This window comes from Hippopotamus amphibius, chromosome 5, assembly GCF_030028045.1.
Source record: "Hippopotamus amphibius kiboko isolate mHipAmp2 chromosome 5, mHipAmp2.hap2, whole genome shotgun sequence".
Classification (NCBI taxonomy): Eukaryota; Metazoa; Chordata; class Mammalia; order Artiodactyla; family Hippopotamidae; genus Hippopotamus; species Hippopotamus amphibius.
The window spans coordinates 63,866,280-63,893,940 of record NC_080190.1 but is presented as its reverse complement, the minus strand read 5'-3'; the positions used below and the strand labels follow the sequence as shown (position 1 = coordinate 63,893,940).

Genomic DNA, 27,661 nt, shown 5'->3' with positions numbered 1-27,661 from the left:
AATGCAACTAAAAGCCCTGCATGGAGTATCTACCTGAGGACTCTGAAAAGTATATGTCAGCAGGCAGAATGGAAAAGGAAATAGATCTCAAGGTAGTGCTGAAATGGCAGTGAATTTCCCATTTTTTTCCTCTGGCCTCTCCATGCCAGAATTCAAAATTAGCCTGACACCAAACATGTGCACTGGATGCAGACAGAAAGATCTCCAAGAAGAGCCATTTATTTCTGGTTTGATGAGTGGGAAAGGGGACTTCTATGAGTAAGAGAGAGTGGGAGAAATTCACAACATGTGTGTGTGTGCGCGTCTTTTTTTGTTTTCTCTCATCCCAGCAACAAAGTACTCCTACAGTAGCGCAGAGGAACCAGCAGCTGCGAAGTCATCTAAAATCAGAAGGAAAAAATTCTTTCTAACCAGAGGAACTGTGCTCCAAGAGCATTGGGGAAGCTCTTCTATTTTTCTATCCTCTGGTCACTAGACCCAGGAGGCTGTTGTAGCTAAAATTATGTGACAGGGTAGGAAAAGGAAAATTTCAGGTTTGAATCAAAAGAAGAGGGGTCCTTGGGAGCAAGTAAGTGTTGGGGATATCACAGAGAAGGGGAGCTTAATAAAGCGAAACCATAAGGTTCAGTATGATCTCCTGAGCTCACCTCCAAGGTACATGTGTAGATCTTACCCTAAGCTGTAGAGCAAAGGATCTGTGAACTAAAATACGGGGTAGACCACCACCAAGGCTCAAGACAGGCCACTGTGTGGGGCACACAAGAGACAAAAATTGATAGTACTGCAAAGGCTATGAAAACTGAACTGACATTGGAACTACAACCCACAAAAAGTGGGTTGGAATTTGCAGCCTGAACCTAACTAGGCCACGTGCCTGCTAAAGGAAAAAACCCAACATTCTTTACAGGATTTAAATAAGACCTACAAAACATGATATCTAGGAGAATTCTTTGCTCACAGACCTACTCTAAAAAACTATATAGGGTGGGATGAATTGGGAGATTTGGATTGCCATATATACATTACTAATAAGAAAAAAATATCAAATTGCACACTTTAAATATATGCAGTTTAATGTATGTCAATTATATCTCAATAAAATTCTTTAAAAAATAAAATAAAAAACTGTATAAAGTTCTTCAGATGGACAAAAAATGCAATACTGGAGGGAAACTTGGAAATTCAGGAATGAAGGAAGAGCAACACAAACTGCCTTTTATCGTTTCTGAGAAGTTCACTGTAACTCTTACCTTCGTCCCTTTGTGTGTAATATGTCATTTTTCCTCTGAGTACTTGTTACTTGGTGCATGCTAGCCTGGTAGCAATGGCTTCTCTGTTGTCCTGGGATAGCCACAATTTTCAACAGTGACTTTGTGTCACTGGGTGTTGTGCATGGGGCTTTCTCAGTGGTCCTGTCTCTCCTCAGATGCAGACTTCTGAAGATCTCAGCTTCTGACAGTTTCCTGCCCCTCTCCCAGGGGTTGAGGATTTCTTTTTCTTTTCCTCTCCTCTAGAGTTAATGGATTTTCACCTATGCTCTGAGGTGACAGGGCTTGCTTACACAGTGGTAAAATTAAAAGTCCAACAACACCATATATTGGCAAAGCTATAGAGCAATGGGAACTCACACTTGATGTTGAAAGTGTAAATTGGCTTGATCACTTTAGAAAAGTTTGACATTACCTTGATAAATTGAAGACATGAATACCTTTAACCCTGCAATTTTACTGTAGAAAAATTCAAGCATATTCTGAGATATGAAGAGGAATGTTCACAGCAACACTGTTTGTAATAACCAAAACTAGTAACAACCCAAATGTCCATCAACAGTTAAATGGATAAACATGTCCTAACTCCCAATGTGCATAATGGGTAAACAGGGACTCACGTTATAGTCATTAATGCATACCTTTATTTTTTACACATTTTCATTTCAAAATAAAACAATTTTTTAAATTAATTTATTTATTTTTGGCTGCGTTGGGTCTTCTTTGCTGTGCGTGGGCTTTCTCTAGTTTCCACGATCACAGGCTACACTTTGCTGCAGTGCATGGGCTTCTCATTGCAGTGACTTCTCTTGTTGTAGAGCACAGGCTCTAAGCACGCAGGCTTCAGTAGTTGTGGTGCGCGGGCTTAGTTGTTGTCGCATGTGGGATGCTCCCAGATCAGGGATCGAACCCGTGTCCCCCGCATTAGCAGGCGGACTCTTAACCACTGCGCCACCAGGGAAGTCCAAAACATATTTTTTAAAAAAGAATTACTAAATTAATTTTGGAAAACTTACATTTCCCCCAAAATGTTTTACAAGTAACACACAGTAAGTCTCAAAAATACAATGTTCCCTGGAGAAGCATGCCATAAAAGAATACACATGGTTAGAGTTCATCTACATAAAGTTCAAAAACAGACAAAACTAAGTGCTTAGTGATACACATAATCATGATTATCACCAAAATTCTGGAGGATAATTTATCTCCTGAAGAGATAAACTGTTATAGCAAATTATGCTCAGAGACTGAGACTGTCTTTGCCAATAACTTATTTAACACAGGTTCACTGTGGGAATTATATAATAATATGTCACAAGCCAACAGCATACAGGATAATGTCTCTCAATAAACCAATAAAGAAATAACATACTCTAAAGCAATGGTAGGTTGTTTTGGATGGTTGTTTCAAATGATGACACTATTGTTCCAGGCAAAGGGGAGGTGAAAGACATAAAGTTCAAATTTAGTTGAGGTGTACCCTTCTATGAGTTGGTCTTCAGAAGAGTTAGCTTAGCCAACCTAGAGCTGCCAGTGCAAACTGAAGTCCCTTCTTGCTAGAGCTGGATGCTAGGGGAATGAAGGCACCAGTGTTGGCTGACAACATGATCTCCTTCACAGGACTGCTGCACGGTTTTTATCACTGCTGGCAAAGAGTAGCTTTGCCACAGCAAGTCTTTGGAAAGTTATTTTAGATCAGCAAAGAGTAGCCTTGCCCAGATTGAACACTCTCAGTAAGTCCTCACAAGTTCTTGGTATTTAAAGTTTAAATGTTCATTATGACACAGTCACGCCTCCATATGTTCACACAACAAGCACTCAGTAGCACAACAATTTTGATAATATCTTGACACAGCCTCCCCAACGTAAACAAATTCACCCTTAGATCAAAACAACTTCACTTAAGCCATAAACAAGTAGGTATGAAATCATAACAAACTAAGACACAACAGGCTGTGTGATCAAAGAAGGGTACGTTGGGGACTTCTGGGATGATGGAAATGTTCTTTTTGGCCTCAGTGATGGTACCTATATGGTTCACTTTTTAAAATTATTCTTTAAAGTGTACATATCTGTTTCATGTAGTCTTCTTTATATGTGCTATATGCCATATCTGTATGTGATATAAACAATATAAAATTATTTTTTAATGATATCCAACCATTCAAAAGCTGATATTAGGTTGAGTTAATCTAATCATACAAGAGAACAAACCTAAATGGCTTATGTAAACCTACAACCATATCCTCATTTGTAATTTGCTAATGATATAATTCATTCATTGCTAAGTCTGTTTGCTTTGCCCATAAAGCTATAACACATGAATGTATAGCAAAAGTCGTGGTTGACTAAACTTAACTTTACAAAAAAGCTGAGACTGATCCCAGGAAGACCACATTTTTTTAAAAGAAAGAAAACATAAAATGTTGACCAAAAATAATGTATTATATGTACCATAGAACAAAGAATACTTCATGGGCTTCCCTATTAAATTAAAAGCTCTAGGGACTTCCCTGGTGGCACAGTGGTTAAGACTCTGTGCTCCCAATGCAGGAGGCCCAGGTTCAATTCCTAGTCAGGGAAATAGATCGCACATGCATGCCGCAACTAAGAGTTCACATGACACAACTAAGAAGCCCAAGTGGCACAACTAAGACACAGCACAACTAAAATAAATAAATAATTTAAATTATTAATTATTTAAAAATAAATAATTAAGAGCTCTAAATTCTATTGTGATATAGAAATATGTGAGGATAGAATGAAGGAATCAATCTTTAATAAGAATGTCACCTTCATTTGCAGAGAACTTTATATTTTAAAATGCTCCAACTGGACTTCCCTGGTGGCACAACGGTTAGCAATCCACCTGCTAATGCAGAGGACATGGATTCAATCCCTGGTCTGGGAAGATTCCACATGCCATGGAGGAACTAAGCCCATATGCCACAACTACTGAGCCCATGCACTGCAACTACTGAAGCCTGCACGCCTACGGCCCGTGCTCAACAACAAGAGAGGCCACTTCACTGAGAAGCCCGCACATCAATGTAGAGTAGCCTCTGCTCACCGCAACTAGAGAAAACTCACATGCAGCAACGTAAACCCAACGCAACCATAAATAAATAAATAAATAAATAAATAAAAATTAAAAAATAAAATAAAAGCTCTATCTTTAGGAAAAAAAGTGCTCCAGAGGCTTCCCTGGTGGCTCAGTGGTTACGAAACCACATACCAGCGGAGGGGAAACAGGATCGATCCCTGGGCCAGGAATTTCCCAAATGCTGCAGAGCAACTATGCCCATGTGCCACAACTATTTAGCCTGTGTTCTAGAGCATGTGAGCCACAACTACCAAGACCACGAGCCGCAACTATTGAAGCCCACATGCCTAGAGCCTGTGCTCCACGACAAGAGAAACCACCGCAATGAGAAACCCATGCACCACAACGAAGAGTAGCCCCCACTCACCACAATTAGAGAAAGCCCGTGTGCAGCAATGAAGACCCAATGCAACCAAAAATAAACAAATAAATAATTAATAAAATAAATCTTTAAAAAAACTGCCCCAACAAATACTCTCATTTGCACTATGCTCAATTTCCAGACATGGAAAATGGAGTACCTGTATTAAAATGTAATAATTTCAATGTCAGAACTCAACTGTGAGTCAATGACATGTTTCTCAGTCTGGTTCAACAGCAAAGAACTGTTTAGCAGTACAGGCCAATCTGTAAGAATAATATACATTTCTGCCAAAGGAAGTCTCTTTCTACATAAATAACAATTTCAGCAACAGACATCTTTATTGATACTCTTTTATAACAATCTGTCTATATTTATGTTCTCTCTAGAAACAAACCTCTGAGGCTGACAGCAATATTAGATATTTCACAAGATGTTTTCCTGTCTTTTTTACCTTTATTCCAATTTCTATTTACCCAGGTCCTTTTTTTTTTTTCTTTTCTTTTTAAGACTTTCACTTATTTACTTGAAGATGTTGTTTTAAACTTTAGGATTTAACTGAAGCAAAATTAAAACATCACAAATTAAAGTTCTACTAAACATGTAGATAACTTTGCACTGCTGTATACTTTGTTTTGTTCTGCTTTGTTTTAATAAACTGAGGCCCAGAAAGTTAAGTGTTTTACTCAAGGTAATCTAGTTAATTAATTAATTAATTAATTCTACATACCAGACCTTAGTAACTTGACCTCTTACTGGCCATTAATTTTGAAGTCAGTCAGACCTGTGTTTCTGACTTTGGCAACTTTGTGCTTCCATAAAACAGGGATAGTAACACTTACTGCAAAGAACTATGAGGAGGATTAAATGAGAAAATGCTTGTAAAAAAGCTGAGCACAGTGCCTAACATGAGGTAAATTATGAATGTTTGTTTGGTAGATAATATAAGAGAATGCTGCTGACGGTGATAATTCAAATAAAAACTGTTTTGTGTGGACTTCCCTGGTTGCGCAGTGGTTAAGAATCCACCTGCCAATGCAGGGGACAGGGGTTCGAGCCCTGGTCCGGGAAGCTACCACATGCCTCAGAACAACTAAGCCCGCGAGCCACAACTATTGAGCCGGTGCTCTAGAGCCTGTGAGCCACAACTATTGAGCCCACGTGCCACAACTACTGAAGCCTGTGCACCTAGAGCCCGTGCTCCGCAACAAGAGACGCCACCACAATGAGAAGCCCACACACCACAACCAAAAGTAGTCCCACTCCACACAACTAGAGAATGCCTACATGCAGCAACGAAGATCCAACACAGCCAATAAATAAATAAATAAAATAAATTTATTAAAAACAACTGTATTGTGTAACATAAATTTCACTAAAATATTACATAAACATATAATGCCTAAATATTTTCCTTTTAATGCAAACATTTATTTAAAATACAGAGTGAGAGTCTAATCATAAACTTATCTATTATATATCCTTGCTATCTAATCAAGGAAATGAACGTTTTTGTTTCTTTTTTTTCTAATCTACCATTTCAAATCCATGGAATCACTCTGCCATTTCTAAGAAACCTTGTGTGTTGACTCAAAACTATCTATTCCAATAAGAAAAAAACAAACAACCCAGTTTATAAAAATGGGCAAAGGATGTGAATAGGCATGTCTCCAAGGAAGATATGGTCAATAAGCACATGAAAAGATGCTCAACATTATTAGTCATTAAGGAAATGCAATCAAAACCACAATTAGATATCACTTTACACCCATGAGGATGGCTATTATCAAAACAACAGAAGCAAACAAAAAAACAGAACAAAACAAGTGTTGGAGAAAATGTGAAAAAACTGGACCCTTGTACATGGCTGGTAGGAATGTAAAACAGTGCAGCTGCTATAGAAACCAGTTAAACATAGAATTACCATGTGATCCAGCAATTCCAACCTTAAGTATATATCCAAAAGAGGGACTTCCCTGGTGGCACAGTCGTTGAGAGTCTGCCTGCCAATGCAGGGGACACAGGTTCAAGCCCTGGTCGGGTAGGATCCCACATGCCTCGGAGCAACTGGGCCCGCATGCCACAGCTACTGAGCCTGCACTCTAGAGTCCGAGAGCAACAGCTACTGAGCCAGTGTGGCACAACTATTGAAGCCCGCGCCTAGAGCCCGTGCTCCACAATAAGGGACGCCACCACAAGGAGAAGCCCACGTACCACAACAAAGAGTAGCCCCGGCTCTCTGCAACTAGAGAAAGTCCACACAGCAACAAAGACCCAATGCAGCCAATAAATAAATAAATATTTATATCCAAAAGAATTAAAAGCAGAGATTCAAACAGATACTTGTATACCAGTGTTCACTGCGGCGTTATTCACAATAGCCAAAAGCTGGAAACAGCGCAAAAGGCCATCAACAGAAAAACAGATAAACAAAATATGCTGTATACATACAATGGATTATTCGGCCTTAAAAAGAAAGGAAATTCTGATACATGCTACAACATAGTAGTCAGATTCTGTTTTTAGCTTTGGGTCCTTTAAATTCCCTTGTACCCTTATAGGCAGCATGTAGTACAGCTGCAAATGCCTCCAGATCATCATCCTGCCTGTATGTAAGTTACCCACAATAAACTTCATAAATGCACTTTATGGAGCTGCCTGCTTTGTTTTTTGGTCTCAAAGTTCCTTCTCAGTTCAGAAGACACTATTCAATATCTCTGCCTTCCAACATGGGTCAACAGTAGGCTATTAGTAGTTAAGTTTGGGGGGAGTCAAGAGTTATATGTGGATTTTTGACTGCTCGGAGGGTGGGATGTTAGTGCCCCTAACCTCCACGTTGCTCAAGGGTCAATCATAACTACCAACCTACAAAGAGGGAGCCAAGAAAACATATACCCAGACCTCGCTCTCCTCCCATCCTCTGCCACTGGTCAAACCCTACTGGATAGCAGAGCGAATGGAGCTTGTACTGTGTAGTCCATAAAGGTCAGCTTCTTGGAGCACAAAGCATGATGGAGAAGGGTAAAGAGTGAATATAGGGACTTCCCTGGCAGTCCAGTGGTTAAGACTCTGCACTTCCACTGCAGCGGCCGTGGGTTTGATCCCTGGTCAGGGAACTAAGATCCCCACATGCCACAGTGCAACCAAAAAAACAAAAAAAAACCCCAAAAAGAGTGAATATAGAGGGATCAAATGAAGACATCTAGCACAATATGACATACTACTTTACCTCACATTTCTACTTTATTACACAAAAGGAAGAATTATAATAAATACATTTTTCAGTACAAAGAAGTTGTTCCCGTTGCCACAAAAAGTAGGGAAGTCAATGCGTTAAAAAGACAGAGGATTTTGTTGTTATTTGAAAAGAAAAGAAACTCACACATTTATGACAAGAGGATTCAGTACACAGTCTGCCACAATCAAGAGGATGAGTACACAGTCTGCCACAGTACCCCTGCAAACATGGAGATAAAATAGGAAGAAAGAAAAAGGAACAATACACCAGAATATTGGAGCTAAAAGAGACCTTAGAAATTTTCAAATTTTCAATATGAGAGGAAACAGCCAGAGAGGATGATACCTCAAGCAACTTCATCAAAATCACAAAGCTACATAGTAGCAAAGCTGGAAACAGAAACTAGATCTAGTAACTCCTGTAAGGCAGCCTTGTCTAATTCTCTTCTTATCATACTTACACTATAGAAATAAGGTGGAAATGCTTCATATTGGGAAAACTAACTAGTAAACAAGTTAAAAGACAATAAACACCACCCAGACTCATAGGTTAGAATGTTTCTTATAGCAGTAGAAACCTAGGTTTCCCAAATAACAATATTCTGCCCTCTACCCTCTTAACCAATAAATGACATTTCATGAAGCTTAATACAATACACATAGTACCTAGAAGTTGAACAGAGACTTTAATGACTTAAAGAAAATATGCAGCCAGGAAAGAAATTATCAAAGAGTTAAGAGCCATTTTCCTATACAGCATAAAATTAAAACCTCTGGGTTAAATGAGTCATGGGAATCGTCCAAAGCTTTGACAGTTGAATTGCTCCTTCAGAAGCTGGGTTATATATGAAGAAAGCATACTCCATTGGTCAGGGTGAACACAAAAATCACTTCCTAAAAAGGACACTAATTACATACTTAGAGAAAAAAAAAAAGCAAAAGTGCAGTATCTGTAAGATAAAACCCATAAAATCAATTAACAAAGAAAAACTAATTTTAAAAAAAAGGTAGAAACTAAAAGCATTAAGGAGTAAATTATTTATTTAAATTATTTATAACAGTAAAAGCAAATTAAAAATGGCTTCTTTTCCAGAAAAGACATTAACATCAAACATTTATAGTTCATTTAAAAACTTTCACTCAGAAAATTTCAAAGAATACTATTATGAACACCAACTGTATATTACCTAGATTGAACTATTAACATTTTACCAATTTGCTTCATTTATCTATGTCTATCAAGCTATTTTTAACACTGACAACTTCAAAGTTACAGACATTAAAACACTTTACCCCTAAATATTTCAATATTTTCTGATATAACTACAATACCATTATCACTTATTCAAATTAAAAGCATTTCCTAATATCTTCTAATACTAATACCTATTCAAACTTCCACAAAATATATAGCTGATTTTTCAAACTAGAATCCACACAAAAATCATGTAATATCTTTGCTTTTGTTTCTCTAGTCTCTCTAATCTACAATAGTTCCTTTACACACAACCATTTTCTCCCCTTGCAGCCCTAATCTTATTTTATTAGCTATACATAACATAAAATTTATCCACACCCAGTAGAATGGGTATTATATATTTGTTTGCTTGTTTGTTTATTCATTATATGAAAGTGGAATCCTTTCATACATGTAAAATGAATCTTTTTTTAATTTTTCAATATTTTAACTATTTTTTTATTTTTTACAACAAACTGCATATATTTAGAGTGCACAATATTTGTTTTCTTTTTCTGACTCACTTCACTCTGCATGACAGTCTCTAGGTCCATCCATGTCTCTACAAATGTCCCAGTTTCATTGCTTTTTACACCTGAGTAATATTCCATTGTATATATATACCACATCTTCTTTATCCATTCATCTGTTGATGGGCATTTAGGTTGCTTCCATGTCCTGGCTATTGTAAATAGTGCTGCTGAACACTGGAGTGCATGTGTCTTTTCGAATTATGGTGTTCTCTGGGTATATGCCCAGTAGTGGGATTGCTGGGTCATATGGTAATTAGATTTCTACTTTTACAAGGAACCTCCATACTGTTTTCCATAGTGGCTGTATCAATTTACATTCCCACCAGCAATACAAGAGCATTCCTTTTTCTCCACACCCTCTCTAGCATTTAATGTTTGTAGATTTTCTGATGATGCCCATTCTAACCGGTGTGAGGTGATACCTCATTGTCATTTTGATTTGCATTTCTCTAATAATTAGTGATGTTGAGCAGCTTTTCATGTGCCTCTTGGCCATCCGTATGTCTTCTTTGGAGAAATGCCTATTTAGGTCTTCTGCCCATTTTTTGATTGGGTTGTTTTTTTTCTTGATATTGAGCTGGATGAACTGTTTATATATTTTGGAGATTAATCCTTTGTCTGTTGATTCGTTTGCAAATATTTTCTCCCATTCTGAGGGTTGTCTTTTCGTCTTGCTTATACTTTCCTTTGCTGTGCAGAAGCTTTGAAGTTTCATTACGTCCCACTTATTTATTTTTGTTTTTATTTCCATTATTCTAGGGGGTGGATCAGAAAAGATCTTGCTGTTATTTACGTCAAAGAGTGTTCTTCCTATGTTTTCCTCTAGGAGTTGTATAGTGTCTGGCCTTACATTTAGGTCTTTTATCCATTTTGAGTTTATTTTTGTGTATGGTGTTAGGAAGTGTTCTAATTTCATTCTTTTACATGTAGCTGTCCACTTTTGCCAGCACCACTTATTGAAGAGGCTGCCTTTTCTCCATCATATATCCTTGCCTCCTTTGTCACACATTAGTTGACCACAGTTTATCTCTGGGCTTTCAATCCTGTTCCATTGATCTATATTTCTGTTTTTGTGCCAGTACCATACTGTCTTGATCACTGTAGCCTTGTAGTATAGCCTGAGGTCAGGAAGCCTGATTCCACCAACTCCGTCTTTCCTTCTCAAAATTGCTTTGGCTATTCGGGGTCTTTTGCGTTTCCATACAAACTGTAAAATTTCTTGTTCTAGTTCTGTGAAAAATGCCATTGGTAATTTGTTGGGATTGCATTGAATCTGTAAATTGCTTTCGGTAATATAGTCATTTTCACAATGTTGATTCTTCCAATCCAAAAACATGGTATGTCCCTTCATCTGTTTGTGTCTTCTTCTATTTCTTTCATTAGTGTCTTATAGCTTTCTGAGTAGAAGTCTTTTACCTCGTTGGTTAGGTTTATTCCTAGGTATTTTATTCTTTTTGTTGCAATGGTGAATGGGATTGTTTCCTTGATTTCTCTTTCTGATCTTTCACTGTTGGTGTATAGAAATGCAAGAGATTTCTGTGTGTTAATTTTGTATCCCGCAACTTTACCAAAGTCATTGATTAGCTCAAGGAGTTTTCTGGTGGCTTCTTTAGGGTTTTCTGTGTCTAGTATCATGTCATCTGCAATAGAGAAAGTTTTACTTCTTCTTTCCAATTTGGATTCCTTTTATTTCTTTTTCTTCCCTGATTGCTGTGGCAAGGACTTCCAAAACTATGTTGAATAGTAGTGGCGAGAGTGGACATCCTTGTCTTGTTCCTGATCTTAGAGGGAATGCTTCCAGTTTTTCACCATTGAGATTGATGTTTGCTGTGGGTTTGTCATATATGGCTTTTATTATGTTGAGGTAGGTTCCCTCTATGCCCACATTCTGGAGAGCTTTTATCATAAATGGGTGTTGAATTTTGTCAAAAGCTTTTTCTGCATCCACTGAGATGATCATGTGGTTTTTCTCCTTCAGTTGGTTAATATGGTGTATCACATTGATTGATTTGCGTATACTGAAGAATCCTTGCCTTCCAGGGATAAACCCCACTTGATCATGGTGTATGACCCTTTGAATGTGTTGTTGGATTCTGTTGGCTAGTATTGTGTTGAGGATTTTTGCATCTAAATTCATCAGTGATATTGGTCTGTAGTTTTCTTTTTTTGTAGTATCTTTGTCTGGTTTTGGTATCAGGCTGATGGTGGCTTCATAAAATGAGTTTGGGAGTGTTCCTTCCTCTGCAATGTTTTGGAAGAGTTTGAGAAGGATGGGTGTTAGCTCTTCTCTAAATGTTTGATAAAATTCACCTGTGAATCCATCTGGTCCTGGACTTTTGTTTGTTGGGAGATTTTTCATCACAGTTTCAATTTCATTACTTGTGATTGGTCTGTTCATATTTTCTGTGTCTTCCTGATTCAGTCTTGGAAGGTTATACCTTTCTAAGAATCTGTCCATTTCATCCAGGTTGTCCATTTTATTGGCATACAGTTGCCTGTAGTAATCTCTTATGGTGCTTTTTATTTCTGTGGTGTCCGTTGTAACTTCTCCTGTTTCATTTCTAATTTTATTGATTTGAGTCCTCTCCCTTTTTCTTGATGAGCATTGCTAGAGATTTGTCAATTTTATTTATCTTCTCAAAGAACCAGCTTTTAGTTTTATTGATTTTTGCTATGGTCTTCTTTGTCTCTATTTCATTTATTTCTGCTCTGGTCTTTATGATTTCTCTCCGTCTACTAACTTTGGGTTTTGTTTGCTCTTCTTTCTCTAGTTTCTTTAGGTGTAAGGTTAGCCTGTTTATTTGGGGTTTTTCTTGTTTCCTGAGGTAGGATTGTATCGCTATAAACTTCCCTCTTAGAACTGCCTTTGCTGCATCCCATAGGTTTTGGATCGTTGTGTTTTCATTGTCATTTGTCTCTAGGTATTTTTTGATTTCCTCTTTGATTTCTTCAGTGATCTGTTGATTATTTAGTAGCATATTGTTTAGCCTCCATGTGTTTGTGTTTTTTACAGTTTTTTCTTGTAATTGATTTCTAATCTCAAAGTGTTGTGGTCAGAAAAGATGCTTGATATGATTTCAATTTTCTTGAAATTACCAAAGCTTGATTTATGACCCAAAATGTGATCTATTCTGGAGAATGTTCCATGTGCACTTGAGGAGAACGTGTAATCTGCTGTTTTTGGAGGTAATGTCCTATAGCTATCTATTAAATCCAGCTGATTTATTGTGTCATTTAAAGCTTGTGTTTCCTTATTAATTTTCTGTCTGGATGATCTGTCCATTGGTGTAAGTGGGGTGTTAAAGTCCCCCACTATGACTGTGTTACTGTCGATTTCGTCTTTCACAGCTGTTAGCATTTGCCTTAGGTATTGAGGTGCTCCTATATTGGGTGCATATATATTTATCATTGTTATCTCTTCTTCTTGGATTGATCCCTCGATCTTTATGTAGTGTCCTTTCTTGTCTCTGGTAACATTTTTTATTTTAAAGTCCATTTTATCTGATATGAGTATCACTACTCCAGCTTTCTTTCGATTTCCATTTGCATGGAATATCTCTTTCCATCCCCTCACTTTCCGTCTGTATGTGTCCCTAGGTCTGAAGTGGGTCTCTTGTAGACAGCATACATATGGGTCTTGTTTTTGTATCCATTCAGCCAGTCTGTGTCTTTTGGTTGGAGCATTTAGTCCATTTACATTCAAGGTAATTATCCATATGTATGTTCCTAGTACCATTTTCTGAATTGTTTTGTTTTTGTTTCTGTAGGTCCCTTTCTTCTCTTATGTTTCCCGCTTAGAGAAGGTCCTTTAGCATTTGTTGTAGGGCTGGTTTGGTGGTGCTGAATTCTCTTAGCTGTTGCTTGTCTGGAAAGCTTGTGATTTCTCCATCAAATCTGAATGAGATCCTTGCTGGGTAGAGTATTCTTGGTTGTAGCTTCTTCCCTATCATCACTTAAAATTTATCGTGCCACTCCCTTCTGGCTTGCAGAGTTTCTGCTGAGAAATCAGCTGTTAACCTGATGGGGGTTCCCTTGTATGTTATTTGTCGTTTCTCCCTTGTTGCTTTTAATAACTTTTCTCTGTCTTTAATTTTTGTCAGTTTGACTACTATATGTCTTGGCGTGTTTCTCCTTGGGTTTATCCTGCCTGGGACTCTTTGCGCTTCCTGGACTGGGGTAGCTATTTCCTTTCTCATGTTAGGGAAGTTTTCAACTATAATCTCCTCCAGTATTTTCTCAGGTCCTTTCTCTCTCTCTTCTCCTTCTGGGACCCCTATAATGTGAATGTTGGTGCATTTAACGTTGTCCAGAGGTCTCTTAGGCTGTCTAAAGTTCTTTTCATTCTTTTCTCTTTATTCTTTTCTGCATCAGTGATTATCGCCATTCTGTCTTCCAGGTCACTTATTCGTCCTTCTGCCTCAGTTAATCTGCTATTAGTTCCTTCTAGTGTATTTTTCATTTCACTTATTGTGTTGCTCTTTAATTCTTCCAGGTCTTTGGTAAACTTTTCTTGCAACTTTTTGATCTTTGTATCCAATCTTTTTTCAAAGTCCTGGATCATCTTCACCATCATTATTCTGAATTCTTTCTCCGGAAGAGTGCCTATCTCCTCCTCTTCATTTAGTTGTTTTTCTGGGGTTTTCTCTTGTCCCTTCATCTGGTACAAAGTCTTTTGCCTTTTCATTTTCTCTGTCTTTCCGTGGCTGTGGTTTTCAGTTCCACAAGATGAAATACTGCTGATACTGCTTGATTCTGCTGTCTGCCCTCTTGTGGAGGAAGCTGTCTAGGAGGCTGGTGGGTGCTTCCTGATGGGAGGGACTGATGGTGGGTTGGGCTGGGTGGGTGGAGCTCAGTAAAACTTTAATCTGATTTGGTGGGCAGAGCTCAGTGACACTTTAATCTGCTTGTCTGCCAATGGGTGGGGCTGTGTTCCCACCCTGCTGGTCATTTGGCCTGAGGCGACCCAGCACTGGAGCTTACAGGCTCTTTGGTGGAGCTCACTGTGGACTCTGGGAGGGCTTATGCCAATGAGCACTCCTCAGAACCCCTGCTGCCAGTGCCCGTCTCCTCGGTGAGCCACAGCTGCCCCCCACCTCTGCAGGCAACCCTCCAACACCAGCAGGTAGGTCTGGTTCAGTCTCCTATGGGGTCACTGCTCCTTCCCCCTGGGTCCTGGTGAGCACACTTTTGTGTGTGCCCTCCAAGAGTGGAGTCTCCGTTTCCCCCAGTCCTGTGGAGGTCCTGCAATCAAATCCCGCTGGCTTTCAAAGTCTGATTCTCTGGGGATTCCTCCTCCCGTTGCTGGACCCCCAGGTTAGGAAGCCTGACGTGGGGCTCAGAACCCTCAGGACTTCTGTGGTATAACTGTTCTCCAGCTTGTGAGTCACCCACCCAGCATTTATGGCATTCGATTTTAACGCGATTGCCCCCCTCCTACCATCTCATTGCGGCTTCTCCTTTGTCTCTGGATGTGGGGTGGTGTTTTCTGGTGAGTTCCAGTGTCTTTCTGTCGATGGTTGTTCAACAGTTAGTTGTGATTCCAGTGCTCTTGCAAGAGGGAGTGAGCGCATTTCCTCCTACTCCGCCATCTTGATTTGTAAAATGAATCTTGATGACATTACTTTAGGTGAAATAAATCAGTCACAAAAAGATAAGCACTGTGATTCTGTGGATCTCCCCAGTGGTACAGTGGTTAAGAATCCACCTGCCAGTGCAGGGGACACAGGTCCAAGCCCTGGTCCAGGTAGATCCCACATGCTGCGGTGCAACTAAGCCCGTGAGCCAAAACTACTGAGCCCACATGCCACAACTACTAAAGCCCTCATGCCTAGAGCCCGTGCTCTGCAACAAGAGAAGCCACTGCAATGAGTAGCCCTTGCACCACAATGAAGTGTAGCCCCCACTCCCCACAACTCGAGAAAGCCAGAGAAAGCCTGTGCCGCAACAGACCCAATGCAGCCAAAAAATAAGCAAACAATAATATAAATTTTTTTAAAAATCACTGTATGATTCTAATTATGTGGTACCTAGAGTAATCAAAATCACAGAGACAGAAAGTAGAATTGTGGTTGCCAGGGGCTGCAAGGAGACGTACTGGAGAGTTATTTTTTAAAGGATGCAGCATTTCACTTTGGTAAAATGAAAATAGATCCTGAGGTGGATGACAGTGATATTTTCACAAGAATCTGAATGTGTGAGGGTCACACAAAAATTATCCGCACTCTGGCTGTAGAATTTATTTTAATTAACTTTTAGAAAAGACAAATACATCATTTTTCAACATAATCTCCTTGCTTTCCAATATACTTTGTCCATTTGTCAGCAAGTTTTCATATTCCCTCATTAAAAAATGTTTTAGGCTGAGCTGCAAGCTAAGAATGCACCGCTGTCTTCACTTCTTCATCAGAAGTGAATCTTCATCCTTGTAGGGCTGCTTTCAGGGGACCAAACAGGTTAAAGTCCAATGGAGCAAGATCAGTGCTACAGGGAGGATGCTTTAACACCTCAAAACGAAGTTTTTGCAGAGTGTCAACAGTGTGGGTAGAAGGGTGGGGATGTGCACTGTCATGCAAGATCGCAACACCTTTGGATAGCAGTCCTCTGCATTTAATCCGAAGTTTATGCTTCAGCTCTTCAATAAGCATCTCACTGTAACGAGCACTGTTGATTGAAACTTTGTCCTGATAATGTTCCAATACTGGCCCTTGAGAATCCAAGAAAACTCTAAGCATCAATTTTCAAGCTGATGGTTGATTTTTGAACTTCTTCTTGGTCGGCTATTGAGGATGTTTCTATTCCTTACTCTGCATTTACTCTCAGGCTCGTAGTGATGAATCCATGTCTCCTCACCAGTAATGATTCTCTTTAAGAAATTTCCACCTTCCTTAGAGTATCAGTCCAAATTTTGTTTGCAGATATCCAAACGCTTCTGTTTATGCTCTTCCGTGAGTTGTTTCCATACCCATCTCGCACAAACTTTGTGAAACCTAAGTCTTTCGTGGATTACTTTGTTTTGAGGTGTTAAAGCATCCTCCCTATAGTGCTGATCTTGCTCCATTGGACTTTCTCCTGTTTGGTCCACTGAAAGCAGCCCTATGAGGACAAAGATTCGCTTCTTCATCAGATGTGAAGACAGCAGTGCATTTGTGGCTCACAGCTCATCCTAAAATATTTTTTAATGAGAGAATACAAAAGCTTGTTGTGGATGGACAAAATGTATTGAAAAGCAAGGAGAGTATGTCAAAAAATGATGTATTTGCCTTTTCTAAAAGTTAATTAAATTCTACAGGCAGGGTGCGGATAATTTTTGACTCACCTTTGTACTTAATGCCATTAAGCTGTACACTTTAAAAATGGTTAAGGGACTTCCTAGGTGGTGCCGTGGGTAAAAATCCACCTGCCAATGCAGGGGACAGGGGTTCGATCCCTACCCCAGGAAGATACCACATGCCACAGAGCAACTAAGCCCGTGCGCCACAACTATTGAGCCTGCGCTCTAGAGCCCGTGAACCACAACTATTGAGCCCATGTGCCACAACTACTGAAGCCCACATGCCTAGAGCCCGTGCTTTGCAACAAGAGAGGCGACCGCAATGAGAAGCCAGCGCACCACAATGAGGAGAAGCCCCTGTTCGCCACAACTAGAGAAAGCCTGTGTGCAACAACAAAGACCCAACACAGCCAATAAAATAAATAAATAAATAAATAAATAAATAAATAAATATTAAAAAAATAAAAATGGTTAAGATGGCAAATTTTATATTATGTGTATTCTACCACAATTTTAAAAACTGAAGAAAAAGGAAGGAAATTCTGATACATCCTACAACATGCATGAACCTTAAAGACTTACATTAAGTTAAACAAGCCAATCACAAAGATTTCACATATATGACGAACTTATACTAGTGAAATTCACAGAAAGAGAAAGTAGTATAGTGATGCCAGAGACCGAGGGGAGAAGGAAGTAGAGAGTTATTGTTTAATGGGTATAGGGTTTTCTCTTTGGGAAGGAGAAAAAATTCCAGAAATGAATGGTGGTAATAATTGTACAACAATGCAGATATACTTTATGCCTCCCTGTTGTATACTTCTAAATGTTTTTTTAATGGTAATTTTTTAAAAACAATGGTAAAACATACACAAAATTTAACATTTTAACCATTTTTAAGCTTACATTAAGTATATTCACCACACTGTGCAATCACAGTACAACCCTAATTTTTTAACAGAACAGGACATTTGTATTGCATTTCTCAATTCTGTACAGTATTTATCTAATTGCTTCCTTGTAAAATGGTTTAAATATTTCTCTAGCCCCTTTATTTCCTGTAAACTGGAAGTTACATCTAAAAGTTTGATCAGAGTCAAAATTAAGTACTTTTAGCAAGAACTCTTCATAGATAATTCTGTATACTTCATGAGCCTTGGCTTAAGTTTTCTTCTCCCATGGCTAATCTGCCATTAATAACATCAAGTATATCTTTCATCTCAGACACTGCAGTTTCCATCTCTGGAGGTTCAATTTGGATCTTTTTTATATCTTCCATGTTTCTATTTTTAATACATTCAATTTTTCTTCTAGTCTCTTGACCATATGGAATACAATTTTTAAAAAACTGTTTTACCATCCCTCTCCACTAATTCTATCACCTGTGTCAGTTCTGTTTCAGTTTTTACTGTTTTTTTTTTTTTTTTGTCATTATGAGTCATATTTTTCTGGTCCTTTGCATGCCTAGTAATTTCTGATTGGATGCTAGACACTGTGAATTTTACCTTTTTGGGTGCTGGATATTTTTGTATTCCTGAATCTATTCTTGAGCTTAGTTCTGGGACATGAATAAGTTACTTGGAAACAGTTTGACTGTTTCAGGTTTTGCTTTTAAGTTTTTTAGGCTGAGCCAGAGCAGCATTTAGTTTAAAGATAATTTACGCCACTACTAAGGCAAAACCATTCTGAGTACAGTAGTCCCCACTTATCTGTGGTTTGGCTGTCTGTAGTTTCAGTTACCCACAGTCAACCTTGATCCAAGAATATTAAATGCAAAATTCCAGAAATAAACAATTCATAAGTTTTAAACTGTGTACTATTCTGAGTAGCCAGATGAAATCTCACACTGTCCTGCTCCATGCCCCATACCCTGCCCCGCATGCCTGCCATGTGAACCATCCCTTTCTCCAGCATATCCATGCTTTATATGCTCATCAGTTAATATATATAGGCTTTGGTACTACCCACAGTTTCAAGCGTCCAATGGGGGTCTTGGGATGTATCACCCACAGATAAGGGGGACTACTATACTCTACCTGGTGACCTGTTAAAATGTATTCAACTCTGGCTGGTAGGAAAAAAAACACTGTCTCTGCTTCTGTTTGCTCTTTTCAGGTGGTTCTTTTCGTAGCCTTGGGTAGTTTCCTCACGTGTAGGCACTGATCAGTTCCCAGCTGAGTATCTGAGGGCTCTCCCTCCAGTTCTCTCATTTCTAGTATTCTGCCCAGCAAACTCCAGCTGTCTTGGCCTCCCCATACTCTCTCAATTCAGGAAGACCACTATGCTCTGCCTGGGTTCACCCTCCCTACTCTGCAGCCAGGAAACTCTCTCCAGGCAGCAAGACAGGACAATCACAGAGCTCACCTCATTTGTTTCCCATCTCTCAGGGATCACTCTCCTTTGCTGCCCAATGTCCAAAATCCAGGACACAACTGCTTTTGTATATTCTGTCTCCCCTTTCAACTGCTCCAGGCAGGACGGTAAATGTGGTCCCTGTTATTCCTTTGTCACAGGAAATGTAAGTTAAGATTAATTTTTGTGTCCCTTTTATTCTTCATTGTCTTTGTGAATTATTTTAAAGCAGCTCTAAGACATGGTATCATTTCACTGCTGTATAGCTCACTATGCCTCTCCAAAAAACATGGACTTTCTTTCTACATAAACATGTCACTGTTATACTTAAGAAATTTAACAATAATTCCCTGGTATCATCTAATATCCAGTCCATATTCCAATTTCCCCAACTTTCTCAAAAAATGTTTTTCCTTGTAAACAACTGGTTGTTCAAATTCTCTTTAATGCTAGCATTTAGTGAACACTATTCTGTGAGGGATACTATGCTAAATGTTTGATACCTATTACTTTATTTAATCCTCAATAACCCCAAGCTAAGTATTATTACCACTTCTATTTTACTGAGAAGGACACCAAAGCTCAACACTTTTAAGAAACCTGGGGACTTCCTAGCCATGGAGCAACTAAGTCCGTGTGCCACAACTATTGAGCCTGTGCTCTAGAGCCCGTGAGCCACAACTACTGAGCCTATGTGCTGCAACTACTGAAGCCCAGGCACCTAGGGCCCGTGCTCCACAACAAGAGAAGCCACTACAATGAGGAGCCTGCACACCACAATGAAGAGCAGCCCCCGCTCGCAGCAACTAGAGAAAGCCTGTGTGCAGCAACGAAGACCCAACGCAGCCAATAAGTAAATTAAATAAATAAATTAATTAATTAATTAAAAAAAAAAAAGAAATCTGGGGACTTCCTAGGTAGCACAGTGGTTAAGAATCTGCCTGCCAATGCAGGGGACACGGGTTCGATCGCTACTCCAGGAAGATCCCACGTGCCACAGAGCAGCGAAGCCTGTGCACCACAACTATTGAGCCTGTGCTCTAGAGCCTGTGAGCCACAGCTACTGAGCCCATGTGCCATAACTACTGAAGCCCACGTACCTAGAGCCTGTGCTCTGCAACAAGAGAAGCCACGGCAATGAGGAGCCCACACACCACACCAAAGAGTAGCCCATGCTTGCTGCAACTAGTGAAAGCCCGTGTACAGCAACAAAGACCCAACACAGCCAATCAATCAATCAATCAATCAATAAACAAAAGAAATCTGTCAGTGGATGGCAGGGGAGGGTTTCCCTGATCCCAAGGCCATTGCTCTTAACCATTATGCTTCATTACCATCTCAAGAATTATGAGGACAGAAAGTCAGATAATATCAATGCCTAAGTTGAAAATCAAATTCTGAAAGAACTTAATTTAAATTCTATCATAGATCAAAGATCCAAGAAAATTAGCAATGCTTCTTTATTTGAAATACATTATCACAGAATCTACTTGATCATTTTAAAAAAATACAATTTCCAAATCTAAAAGTAAGGCTTATTTGAACAAGAAAGGAACATGACTGAAATGAAAATCAACTATCATCTGAAACTAGTAAATGTAGATGTAAGTGTATTTATAATATTCCACAACAATTCTGTCAAACAGAATGTGTTGGCATGATAGAAATGTTTCATATCTACACTGCTGAATACAGTAACCACTAGTCCTTTGTGGCTACTGAGCATCTGAAAAGTCTCTAGTGAAACAAACTGAATTTTTAACTTTAATTATCATAAAATTTAATTATAAGTCATCTGTTTGTCTCCACCACTAGACTGTGAGCTCCTTGATGAATGGAATATGTTTTATCTCTCTCTTTCCAGTGCCTAGGTACATATTAGAGAGATAAAATACATTGATTGATGTGTGGTAGAATGTGTGTATGTAATTTTCTAGGTATGTCCAAGTAAGTTCTCTAAATGCATCAGACTGATAAAGGTTAGAGTGCAGACTTAATCTATTGGATTATATCTTATTTCTACTCTGATTTTTAAAGCAGATAAAACATCTTATTTACTCATTTATTCACCAAACATGTTCTGAGCTTGTACACAAGACAGACACTCTGTTGAGTGTTCAGGACATGATGATGAACAAGCCTTGTTTCTGGCATCAAGAATCACTCAGTCTCATAGAAAATACATACAATTGCTCTGCAAAATAAGAAGAATATTTTTAAAAGACAAAGATAATCATTATGATATCACCAAGGAAAATAACCACCTGAGAGTGGAGGGAAATTTATCAATTGAAGAATAACTCATTAATCTAGTTTGAAGATGAATAGCAATTCACCAGTTGGAAGATGACAGGATGGTGAAAAGGCATACACAAAGGTATGACACAAAAAGGCATGGCTCGTACAGAGAGCAAAAAGTAGTTCACTGTGACTAGAACATGGGGGAAGGAACGGGAAAAGAAGGTAGAGACATAAAGATATAATAGGGGAGTTCCCTGGCAGTCCAGTGGTTAGGACTTGGCGCTTTCACTGCAGTGGCCCAGGTTCCATCCCTGGCTGGGGAACCAAGATCCCAGAAACTGTGAAGCGCGTCCACCAAAAAAAAAAAAAAAAGATATATTAGAGCTAGATTCTAATGTGCTTTATGTGCCATGTAATAGAATGCTCTAGATTGCTCACTTAATCCTACTAGGATAGTAGACAACCAAAGTACTGATGTTTATCTTGTAAAAAGGAAAAAATTAGTTTTCTGGTTTAATTACAATATTCCAATGAACAAACTTTAAAAAGCAATATCTAAATTGTAAGTAGAGCTTATAAATAGACACCAATAACTGTCTAACTCTGAACAAGCAAGGTTAAGATAGGCACTTTAAGTTTTAAATGACCAATATTAAATCACTTAGAAGAGAAATGCAAAACTTAATTGTTTACCTGACACGAATGAGGATATATCTCTCAAAGATTAAAATAAAGTTTCATTTTTCTCATAGTCAGTAAAACCCACCTTAAACTTATTATTAGTTGGCTAGGAATGTTTACAATTTGCAAAAAAACCTGACTACTCTGTTTTTAGGGGAAAAAAGCTTAATCCAGTTTTAGATATTTATTTTCTCATTAACCAGGCTAAAACACCTCTCCTCCCAATGCAGCAGTATTTAACTTCTCAATGCCAGATCATTAATTATATTTAATGTTGATTACTTCTCACAGTTGTTCAATTCCACAGTTGCCTTTTTTGGATTTTCAAGTAACATTCTAAACTCTTAGAATAACTCTTCCACCTGCAGATGTCTAGCACATCATGTTCTCAAAGCATTACTTCTTTGCAGTAGTATTACCTGAACTTCCCCTTAAAAATAAAAACAAATTCATTTTTTATCATTTCAGCCTATTACCTAAAGTCACCGTAAATTCTGATCTGAACTTCCAAGGTGCTCAATGTTTAGCTCCCCTTGTATAGTGAAGGAACATGCTATCTTCCACTTACTGAGCTTTACTGAGTTACCTGTGTACCTGTGTACAACTCACTCAGTACATTCCCCAAGCCTGACAGTTATATTTGGAGGAAGCAATCTTTACTTTTTATGTTTTTTTATTGAAGTATAGTTAATTTACAATGCTGTGTTAGTTTCAAGTATATAGCAAAGTGATTCAGTTATACACACATATATATATTCTTTTTCATATTCTTTTGCACTATAGGTTATTACAAGATATTAAGTATAGTTCCATGTGCTATACAGTAATGTCCTTGTTTACTTATTTTATATATTGTAGTATATATATGTTAATTTCAAACTCCTAATTTATCTCTCCACTGCCCCAGTCCCGCTGTCCCCTTTGGTAACCATAAATTTGTTTTCCATGTCTGTGAGTCTGTAAATAAGTTCATGTGTATCATTTTTTCAGATTCCACCTATAAGTGATACCATATATTTGTCTTTCTCTGTCTGACTTACTTCACTTAATATGGTAATCTCTAGGTCCATCCACGTTGCTGCAAATGGCATTATTTTATTCTTTTTTACGGCTGAGTAATATTCCATTGTATATATGTACCACATCTTCTTTACCCATTCATTTGTCAATGAACATTTAGGTTGTTTCCATGTTTTAGCTATTGTAAATGGTGCTGCTATGAACACTGGGGTTTATGTATCTTCTCAAATTACAGTTTTCATCTTTTCCAGATACTGGCCAGGAGCAGGTTGCAAGATCATATGGTAACTCTATTTTTAGTTTTTTAAGGAGCCTCCATATTCTTCTCCATAATGGGTGCACCAGTTTACATTCCCACCAACAGTGTAGGAGGGTTCATTTTTCTATACACCCTCGCCAGCATTTATTATTTGTAGATTTTTTTGATGATGGCCATTCTGACCAGTGTGAGGTGATACCTCACTGTAGTTTTGATTTGCATTTCTCTAATACTTAGCAATATTGAGCATCTTTTCATGTGCCTGTTGGTCATCTGCATATCTTCTTTGGAGAAATACCTGTTTAGGACTTCTCTCCATTTTTTTGATTGGGTTGTATTTTTTTAATATATATATCAAGCTGTGTGAGCTTAAGCAACCTTTAAAAACTTGGGCAATCTGCTAATAATTATGTAATTTAAATAAAGTTTTCTAGTTTTGCTATATATGCAACATGGAATTTTAAAACCTGCTAAAACCAAGACAAATTGAATAAAGAACAATCTAGTTAACTCTGCAGACACCTATATATTTCAAACTCTCTGGGGCTAAACATTCTGAAATTGGAAAAACACATTCTTTTAGACATTTTTTGTTATTTATATTATTAACAATTACATTTAATGAGAATCTACTGTATCCTAGGCACTTGGCATATTATTAATTAGTCCTCAAAAGACCCCTATAAAATAGGTATTATCATTTCCACTTGCAAATGAAATAAACTCAAGTTCAGAGAGATTCAGTAAGTTGCTCAACATCAAGAAGAGATGGAGTTGGGTTTTAGAACACAGAGCTGCCTGTCTAAACTAAAGCCTGTTAGCCAATTGTTAGCCACCAATGTTAGCAATTAAAGTTCAAATGTCCATTGAATCAAGCTACTAACATCTTTTAAACGAAAACAAGACAGTGGAGTAAACAATATGTTGCTTCTATCATATTTTCTCTTAAATTATAATGAACCATCAAAATAACCCATAAAGATACAAAACCAGACATTACTGTTAACTATAGTTTTAACGTTAACACCCAGTGACAACAATTAGTGATAATTATAATTTGTTTTTAATACAATACTCAAAATGAAGTAGTTTCTATGCAGATTTTTGAACACGGAACAATGAAAAGAATCAAGCATGTAATCATATTTACTATATACACTTGAATATTTAAAACACTTTTATTTACTGTTCATAAACTGCAGTTTATATAATCAAGTTCACCCATAGTACAAAAAACACCAATAATCAATTTTGATAAGTTGGTCAAATATACAATAATTTTAAGTTAGAAAATCTGAATACTCCAGAGCATGAGAACTTATACACGTAATAACAATACAAATAGGTATGCTTGAAGAGTTTAAATTTCAAGTTCTATAAATTAATAAAATAACCAACAGTAAAAAAGGAAAAAAATCAACATGCAAATTTTAAAATACAATTAATTTATACTGGGAAAGGAAAGCAATTAAATTTTTTAAATATATGTAAAATTATTTTAGTGAACATCTGCTGTTTTTGCCTGCCCAGCAATCTTTCTCTCTTCATCACCTCAATTTGCCTTTAGGAATTATGTCACCTACCCTTAATTCACGTGGTTTGAAAATGTATCCCCCTCCACCCCACTGCAGGGTGGGAACAAGATCCAATTCTGGCCACAGAGATTGCCTCTAGGATGGGCAATGACCCAAGTTCAGGGCAATCAGACTCCCACACAATAGTTTGGTGGGATCATAAGGGGAAATTTTCTCTCTTCTGGAGTTTCTGAGGTCGTAGGATATAAGCCTAGTGCTATTAGTATGGTCTTTACCAGGGAGTCTGACTCCAGATTCTACTTTTCCACATCGAGTCCCTAAAATGCAAGGGGAGCTAGTGGTTACCTGGTGGCAGGAGAAAAGCTAAATAAGCACATATTACTTTTATAATAGGAAATATAAAACATTTAAAAATACTACCCCTAGGACTTCCCTCGTGGTCCACTGGCTAAGACTCTGTGCTCCCAAAGCAAGGGGGCCTGGGTTCAATCCCTGGTCAGGGAACTAGATCCCACATGCTGCAACTAAGACCCAACGCAGCCAAATAAATAAATAAATATTTTTAAAAAAAATACTACCCCTGTGTTTTCTTCTCAAATATGCTGAGATATCAATATTTAATGTCTGAAAAGCATTAATAATTTTCTAATAATTTACCAAAGTGAGTAAAACATCTACTTAAAAAGAATCAACTTATTCCCTTGGCACAAAATCAAACTATTTTCATTTTGCGTGAGGGAAAAAAGTTGTGAGTAAACTTTTTTAAAAAATTGGTTTTCTTTTAAAGGAAATATTAAAAAAAAAAAAAACTCTACTCCTTATAGAAAAAAACTGGTAAACAATCAGCAAGTGGTGCAGCCACTGTAAAAATTGCTCAAGAGGGAAAACTAAAGATTTAAAGTGGCCAAATTAAGTGTAATAACTTTATCAATTACTTTAGTCCTATAATTATGAATAATATAAGATCTTAAGTGTCAGTTAAATCTTTCAGCTATAATTATTTTACATAATATTGTATTATGGGAGGAATTACATACCATTGTTAAATACAGGAAAGTCAGTCTCAAAACGCACCCCTTGGAAATGTAAAAAGTCTACCAAATATAGTAAATGTTCTATAGATTATAAATGAAGATAGCAATACACTCTTTCGTTCTCTTGCACTTATTAGTTTCTATCACTCTTTCCTTTTCTCCCCAGGCACACAACCAACTGCTGAATCTTCACTTTTTGTTAGCATTATTCTATGTCTTATAATCCTCAGTAAGGACACAGAGCAGCTGGAGGCCAGGGCCACCTTCTCATAAACAAGTAGCAGTGGTTTCTAAAAATTTTTTAGAATAAGGCAATATTTAACTTCAATACCTTACCCCACACTAGGAACATAACGGGTTGGTCAAACTGGCCAACAGCTATGTCTCGAGATGCTGACATTCTATTAATTTGTCATACAGTTTAATGAAACCTAAACCGTCCTACAGCTATCAACTCCAAACTGTTTCACTCCTTTCTACTGCTAGATCACTTGCACACGTAACCCAAAGGAGTACTTTAACATAAACAAAAGTATACCCAAGAAATTGCCCATAACTAAGAAATATATCTATTGATGCTTACAAAACAAAAAGAAAATAGGTCTTTCCAGGTATCACAAGGAGAATAAAGTATTTTACTCTAGTCCCTTAAGTATAAAATGGTTATTCTACTTATATTCACAAATATCTACAGTACTTTTTAGGCATCTGAAAGAGAAGATAAAGAAACCATAAACCATAACATAACAGAGATCGCAATCTAAAAAACAGTTCGTTTTAAACTCTTCTCCCAACATTCACACTGAGTCAATAACGCCGGGCACATTCTCAAAACATCATATTGTGGGCCAGGATAGGATGGTGAAAAGGATACTTGAGAGAGAATGAGAACTGGTAAGGCACTGGGAAAGAGAAAAACTGAACAGTCCAAAAAGCCTGCACTTTGTTTTGTTCCTTCAGGTCCTCTTTGATTTTTTCACTTGCTTTTTCGTTTCAAAGATTAATACTTCTCCCCATCAGAGATCTAACTGTAAACTCCCCACCCACTTCCAACCACATCCACAAATCCCAGGGATGCGTCCCTGGTCGCCCGTGAGAAGAAGAACGTCGGCGCTCAAGTGAACCCTGCGGTTGGGAGCTCGGTAGTAGAAGTTCTCCTGGGACAGGGAGAAGGGACTGGCTGAGGTGAAGGACAGCTGAGGAACGGAAGCAGGCAGGACTAAGGACTGGTCTAAGCCCCTAAACTGAGCACATCAGGGAAAGACAGCTATCCCGCTCGACCAGAGAAGTCGCCTGACCCCAGAGAGACAAACGGCCGGCCCCGGAGGTCAGGTCCCTAAAGCTGTTTCGCATCCCCTTCCCTTTCGTCTTGCCTAAAAGGCTGTCTCCTAATACCCTTCAGAGCCCACGACTCACGTCAACACTGTAGCTCCAGCTGCTTCTGGGTCAAAGCTGCCCACCTCTGAAAACCGTAGAAGCAAAGAAACAAGCGAGACAAGCCTCCGCCTCCACCGCCCACCCTCACGTGAC

The 27,661-nt window shown here is 38.2% G+C and overlaps 1 protein-coding gene across 2 annotated transcripts in view; it reads right to left on the bottom strand.

The window, feature by feature from the left end:
* Nucleotides 1-27,661, bottom strand: part of MICU1 (mitochondrial calcium uptake 1) — a 234,429-nt gene extending 206,768 nt beyond the window's left edge. For both annotated transcript variants that reach the window (XM_057734250.1, XM_057734251.1), the window contains exon 1: nt 27,548-27,661. The gene's annotated coding sequence lies outside the window, so the exon portion shown is untranslated. The remainder of the gene's footprint in view (nt 1-27,547) is intronic.